Below are 7,973 nucleotides of genomic sequence, written 5' to 3' on the forward strand. Positions count from 1 at the left end.
CCTGGCTGTGACTGTCTCATCTCTCTCACCATATAGACAACTTGGCAGAGCAGCCAAGACTGATTTGGCCTGGCTGTGACTGTCTCTCATCTCTCTCACCATGTAGACAACTTGGCAGAGCAGCCGAGACTGATTTGGCCTGGCTGTGATTGTCTCATCTCTCTCGCCATATTAACAACTAGGCAGTGCGGCGAAGATTGATGCGGCCTGGCTGTGACTGTCTCATCTCTCTCACCATATAGACAACTTGGCAGAGCAGCCAAGACTGATTTGGCCTGGCTGTGACTGCTGTCTCTCATCTCTTTCACCATGTAGACAACTTGGCAGAGCAGCCGAGACTGATTTGGCCTGGCGGTGATTGTCTCATCTCTCTCGCCATATTAACAACTTGGCAGTGCGGCGAAGATTGATGCGGCCTGGCTGTGACTGTCTCATCACTCTCATCATGTTGTCAACACGGTGGAGCAGCCAGGACTGATTCGGCCTGTGCACCCTCGCAAGACGAGTTGCCCATACCAGGTAATGCCAAATCAGTTACCCCCAAGACTAACACTGGAACAATGGGGTTGTCCGCTTCACTGCCCAGACTGCTGTAGGGACGCTCCCATTAGTTTGAAAGTCCTGTGAATGTATTAGTGTCTTTTTCTCTCAAGGAGCCGCATTGGACACTGAGGTGTCACATCCTTCGAACTAAAGGGACACAGCTCATGTGCCCTCATCAAATAGCACTTCAGGTGAGTTATAGCTCAGTTAGTTGTCTCGTATCAGGTACCACCCAAGAAGTACTCGAGTAGTGTTTGAGGAGATGATATGAATAAACACCACCAAATGCTTTGTCTTCAAGTGACGATTGCGGTTTACCAGTTACTCTAAGCACGGGTTACTCTGGGCAGAGATGGGGTGTCAGTGTCTCTCTCAAGAGCGTACTGTCTGCAGGATGCTTCATCCAATACTAAAGAGACAGGGCTTTTAGCACCTCTGTAGGGATAATCACACATCGTAAGGATAGGATACAACACAAGTTTGAATGTCCTGGAATAATTCGCGTCTCTTTACGAGACTAAATCGGACGCTCTGTAATGTCACATCCTTCGAACTCGAGGGACACATAGATACACACATTGAGCGCCAGTTATTTTCCGTGAGTCGGAGAAATAGGACTTTGTCTGTAAAAAATGTTTATCTAGGCAGATTTCTCAAGCCCTCACGAGCGAAGATGTATAAAAGATGGTCTGTGGTGTCATGAAATCCTGCTTAAGTTCAGTTACGCAATATTCGTAAATCGGCTCAATCATTGATACCATGATGACTATACAGATATAGGAAACCAGACAGAGCTCTTTAGAACTGTCGTCATACATAGACGTTGGTCTCCGCAAGGCTTGGAAAAACTGTCTCTTCTTCTCGATCGTCAACTGCTTACATACAAGTTGGCTATCTCATTCGGGGTTGAAACAGGATGCAAATTAAGTTACGGTACAGACTCTGGGCTATTTCGTCCCTGACCGCAGGCGTGAGGTATTTTTGGTGAAGAAGGTGCATTTGGTAAGTGCATAAATCTCACTTTTCAAGAGTGTCCCCCACGCTGAGAGACCGAAGGACAAGAGACAAAGGCTGATGATATGTCATTCTGGATTGAAACGGGATGCAAATTAAGTTACGGTACAGACTCTGGGCAATTTCGTCCCTGTCCGCAGGCGTGAGGTATTTTGGTGAGGAAGGTGCATTTGGTGTCGTTTGGTAAGTGCATAAATCTAACATTTCGAGAGTGTCCCCCATGCTGAGAGACCGAAGGACAAGAGACAAAGCCTGATGATATGGCAACTTTTATTGGGCAAGTATAAAATATATACAACAAAACTTAGAATCAGTGGCCGGCATGCGGAATCAGAAAAGGCTGACCGTAAATTGTTGCACGTGAAGATAGTGTAGTGTGTTAATCGAACTTGTTGGGAGTGATCCGCACACTTATTGACCGAAGGACAAGAGACGAAGGTTATGATATGACAACATTTATTTGGCAGGTACATACATATGAATAATGCAAAACTTGGAATACAATAACACAACGTTGATACTGCTTGAGCCGCTTGAGCAAGCGCGTCAAGGGATCAGATGTTGGGTCAGTGCGCATGCGGGGCATGGGATGGAGGTTGGTGCACTGAGTGTCGATAAGGATGGGGGGGGGGGGGAGGGGGGGCAAAGGCAAATGACAATAGCATAATAACAATTGAACAATGTACAAGTCGTAAGTAACCGTGACCGCTTTCAAGGTGGCAAGAACTGATTGCTGACCAAAACAATGACATATTCTGTTAACACCAATGGAGCATTCTCTTGTACTGTATTTTAGCCCAAAACCGCCCAATCAAAATGGTGCAGAGACTCGATTGACGTTTATTGTCTTCAAGAGGAAATAGATCTCAAAACTGATATGGGCCTATAGTATAGATAATATCCTACCTAAAATATAGGCCTTCTGTTAAATTAGGCCTGCCTTAAGAAAAAAGAAAGAAAACCTACAACCAATTCCTCTTGAAAACAAATATGTCAATAAGGCTCATCCATGCATCATTTGAGTAAAACAATATAGAAACACATTTTTGCTGTGATCAAGATATAGCTCCATTGGTGTAATGTTGCACTTCTTGTGCTGTGAAATAGCTCAGATACGGTAAATGGATTGCCACATTGAAAACGGAACAAGAAATAGCAATATTCTGGATCAGCGAGTACATACATAAAGTGCTATTGATTTCAGGAATAAGCACATATTTTGCAAGGTTCACTTTTAACAAAGAGTAACAATGTTCGATGTTTAATTTTCAGGGTCGAAAACAGGTGAGTGTCTACCCATTCTGAGCCAACAGCATGAATTACAACAAGAAAAGGGTCAATTCCATTGGGAACTGCTGTTCCCTGATCATGGCTCTTGACTACTGGCCTGGAATAGAAAGGGAAGATTTTGATACCAAGAAACATTGAAATATACAATTTAAGAAATTGAAGTATTTGATCATTTTTCATGACGTTTTTTTCAAAAATCTTCTCTATAGCATATCAGTACTATGTCTATACACATGTTTATGTCTGTGACAGCCTCATTGGCACTAACAAGATGAATCAATTAAATTGAATTGTCAGGCAATGGTGGTCAACCTGCCTCGGGTTTGTCCCAATATCAGTCACATGATGACGGACCTAAAGCCTCATTTCATCAACTGTAGCCAGCTTATCGAATTTTATCTCATTTACCTCAATTGTGTTCCACAAATCTGGCATCCTGAATATTTATCTCTCAGAAGTGGCCTCGGTCGCGTTGGCTCGATTCTTGGGACGGGACAGCGAAACCACACGAGATGGAGCAATCCACCTGAAAAAATTGGAGACAATTCGAATGCTGCTTCAGTGAACAATGGGCGATCTGTTCAGGAGACGTCTTTCAAATCGCCTATTGTTTCATAAACGAGAGCTGGACAGACAGTTCCAGCTACCATTCGCAGATTTCCTTCTTCCAATGCATACATCGCGTTTTGTCTCGACCACACTTGCACAGCTATTTACTTTAAGGTCACGTGCAGGTCTTATTGGTTATTGCTGGGGTGAAACAACTTGGTACTGCGGGACAGACTTACATGTCCACAAAACGCCATGTCACTGCTGGACTGACGTACAAGTCCACAAAACGCAGAATCGGACATGGACATCATTACCCCAGCAAGAACCCAATGTAACCCCACAAATAGGGCCGTTTATAATGTTTAAGACATGTTTATACAATAACAATGCTGAAGCTATTGCCCGCAGTGACCTTGCTAATGATTTTTATGTGGGAGGGGCCAGGGACCGTGACTATTGATAAAGTCCTCACGATATTATATTCGTCAACAATGGGGCACAGACTTTCAGATATTTTCGTGACTGACCTATATTACCAGTACAGTCCAATATATATTTCTTTTTTTGACTGACCTCTATTACCAGTACAGTCCAATACATATTCTATTCTTCGTGACCGACCTATATTACCAGTACAGTCCAATATATATTTTATTTTTTCGTGACTGACCTATATTACCAGTACAGTCCAAAGATACTATTTAGTCTGTATATTATTCTAGGGCTGGGGTGGGGGATGGGGAAATTCTCCAGTGACAAACTTTTTGATTGTCATTCTGGTAAAAAAAAAACACGTCCAAAGAAGAAATTTATTCTCATAACTTTTAACAATGCTCGAAAAAAACTTTTAAAATGTTCATGTGGCGAGTCGCCACATGTACCGACTATACCTGTGGATCTAAATATATATATCATCATTGAAATCCTCAGAGAAATTAAACCAAGACAAAAAAGGGTTCCATGCCCTTGGTTTCCATGTACCGCGAACGATGCTAACGATAGGGTTTAGCTGACAGGATTTGGCCACATGAACCCCTCCCTGTCCAGAAGACGCGGGGGTCGTCAGATCAATTTGAAACCGCCATGGACATCACTTCTTCCCCCTCACAAGTCGGTCGCGATGACCTCCATGTGCAAACCATTTTGGCTGTGGATGCCCTGGTAACCCATGTCGCCTAACCAGACATAGCGCGCTGCCTGACTAGAAGTTACCGCCTCTGAGACCCAGGGTTGAGACACTGGGGTCTGCCCCTAGCTGACAGGTGGCTGGAGATCCATATCATAGAGCATACCAACCGTACATAACCGGCTGGACTGGTACACCCTATCAGGCTCAGACTCCCCAACGGAGTCTATTGAGCGCAGCCGCAGCGCCAGTTAATATGGATGGATTTACGTCGTCAAATAACTGTCGACCTGATGAGCATTCGTTCACGGTACATAGAGTTTATCGGGGTTGGAGGCGAAGAGATAAGACCAGGAACTCCTATGGGGTCGCGGGCGCAATGCAACCCGAGGAACGAGATGCACCCAAAGTACAAACTCGAAAATAACTGGCTCATCCTTCGCCATAGGTGTCAAGTATGTACCACTTATACAGACAGGCGTCATTAACGTTGGGTAACACCTCACAAGGAGCAATACCAAGCATTTTCAAGACCTCATATTTAGCGAAAAGGTGTGACAACAATGATAATATATCAGATCCAATACCAGTCCCTTGACCAAACCCAACCATTTCTTGAAAGTTCAAAGGACGTCGGGGCTTCTGAAAGAAAAAGTATTGGCCATGACAGCTACGGTAGATAGATCGAAGTGATAGATGGGCTAACTGTCTATCTGAAAAGGGCGGATAGCGAATTTTTTTCCTGAACCTTTTGGGCACTTTTGTGTACATTGGGACTTTCAGCCAATCAGATTTCGACAAATACATGACGTCAGAAGTCTTAGAAACTTTAGAGCAGTTGGTGGAGCGCTCATCAGAAATGGCAAAATACGATGTTCGATCCAAAGGTCGTGAGTTCGAATCCGGTTGTGGACAACATTTTTCTTTTTCTTTTTTACTCTTTTTATTTTATTTTTATAACGCGTTGCTTTTCCCTTGTTATTAAGATTTTAGATATTTTAGTTATTTCTGCTGCCTGCAACATACCTACAGAAAGGACAATAACAATAGCCCATCACCAAGATTCAAGAGATAGTCCTTCAGATATCATATTGAGCATAAATATACATGTACAATGAGACTTGTCTCATGTGAATGGTCTTCCTCCAGTAGGATAAGTTTCTCTGCAATGAGACTTGTCTTTCGATACTGCCTCGTGTGTATGGTCTTCCTACAGTATATTTTGATACTGTATGCTTCAAATTTGATCAAGCACAAAACAATACAAGCTTACTCCTAAGTTTCATGATGACGCCCCGATGACGACACAGATTTATCGGATTCTGATTGGATGAGAACCTGTGTACAAACAAATGTACACTGTACTGCCCGAAAGGTTCAGGAAAAAAATTACAGTCAGATATTAAAATGGTAACAAAATGGCCGAAATTCATCTTCGCGCACCATCTTTATACTTGTATAGGAGCGCTTTAGGTAAAACTCAATGGTGACGATATTATTACTGCTCCCGAAAGAGATTTTAAGTAGCCTAAGTCTTTTGTTTGCTGCTGGTTTGGTGCGGCTTTCAGCAGCTTCCTACCGACGGCACAAGGATATCTTTAAAAGTCACTACGTGACCGCAGGGCCAATGTATTGGTGTCATTATTCACATTTATCATCTTCGAGACCACGCGAAAACATACTTAAAGCTGACATACATGCATAAAAACCCAAACGACAAAGATACAAAACACAAACGCCCGACCACCAAAAGACAAACTGCACTTAAAACATGATAGTTACAAGTCTCACTTGACTGCACAAACACAAGTTCATTGACGAGACCGGTCACAGAGAAAGAAAAAAATATTCCTCGAGCGGGTTCGAACTCGGAACCCTCGCCACTTCATCCTTTCCGTCTTTTCTAATTCGGTCGTTAGGGTTTTTATGGGTCAAGGTCCTCATCATACATATCACATGTCACAGTATCAAGGGCCGATTGGTTCAGAGATAGAATGTGTTATGAGCACGTGACACATTGCGCCAAGCACGTGGCGTGTGACGTCATAAAACATGGCAGACATGACCGATCGTCTCATTTTCTTGCTGCCAGAACGATATAGTACCATAGATAGGGTATGGGCTAACAGTGTCCTCCTTTCAAAGGTCAGCTGAGCCGAGTGTGGAAATATTCAGAACAGCAGTGGCGGATTTAGGGGTCCCGCATGAGTCATCCCGCTTTGATATTTTAGGGCACCTCTCCTCAAGAACCCTCCCCCTCATTTTCAGGATTGCACCTTCGGCTCTATCATGAGTTCTCATTGGTGGGGCAGCGCCCCCCCCCCCCCCCGCTTCTTTCCCAAATTTTTGGATCCGCCACTGCTGCAGAGATGAGAAGTTTCAAAAGAATACATGTATGTGAGATCAAGGAAGTTTCGATAGAGAAAAAAAACTCACCATGGTGGTGTTCACGTCGTAGCTTGTGATAAACCGATTGGGCAGCATTGGGTGTACATGTACTAGACAGGACAACGTGTCTGGCGTCTGCAAGAAATGAAAATGAAAAGATAAGATGAGATAAGATTGTACATTGTATCAGACAATAGTCGCAAAATTTGGGGAGAAAAAGTTGTGGAGAAATCAGGCTGAACTCACCAATGTTGAACCAGTGCTTCGACTTGGCGTCGACACAACTGAACGCTTGTGTTCCCAAAACCGGTCTGTCATACCAGGAGCACAGCCAAATTCAACGCCCGTATTGAGTACGTTACGTCAGAGAGGTAACCAAACCAATCATCTATTCAAATTGTGATTTTCAATCAAATTCATTGACCCATACAAGAAAATGCTCACAATACAAAGCTGATTGGTCAAATACTGAGGTCACGGTCGGATGAACCTATAAGTCGGACAACAAGTGACATAACTTCGCGGAAACTTGGCTTTTGTGGTATTTTTAAACAGTCTACGTGACGTAACATGATTGTTGAAATTTATAGTAGGCCTAAGTGGTATTCACACAAGGCAAACTTTTTGAAATTCAAGTTCAAGTTTGCGCACCGAGCGATTGAAAGTGGTCCGTTTTCGCGTATGTTGGGTGCGCTCAGATGAATTGATAGCTTATGCTGCTCCGCCTGTCTAGCTGAGAGTTATGGCTGGTCAAATCTCTATGCTGTGGCCACACCCAAAACTTTGGGGGGGGGGGGGGAATTCCCAAAAAACACCAAACTTCATAATTTTCTCCTATTCTATTCCTCTTATTTCAGCTCACGACCGCGAAGCATAAAAAAACGTCTTCCTGCTCGTGAGTCGTCTGTATTAGCACAAATAGCAAACGACGACCACATCAATCTTGTGCTCACAGTGAGTGACTAGACCTAACGGATTCCCGGGCTCACTGTCTGAGGGGAAACCCTGGATCCCTGCCCTGGAGAAGGGCTCCCCCATGTGAAACAGTTGTGTGAGTTCG

Source organism: Lineus longissimus, chromosome 7, assembly GCF_910592395.1.
Source record: "Lineus longissimus chromosome 7, tnLinLong1.2, whole genome shotgun sequence".
NCBI classification, from domain to species: domain Eukaryota; kingdom Metazoa; phylum Nemertea; class Pilidiophora; order Heteronemertea; family Lineidae; genus Lineus; species Lineus longissimus.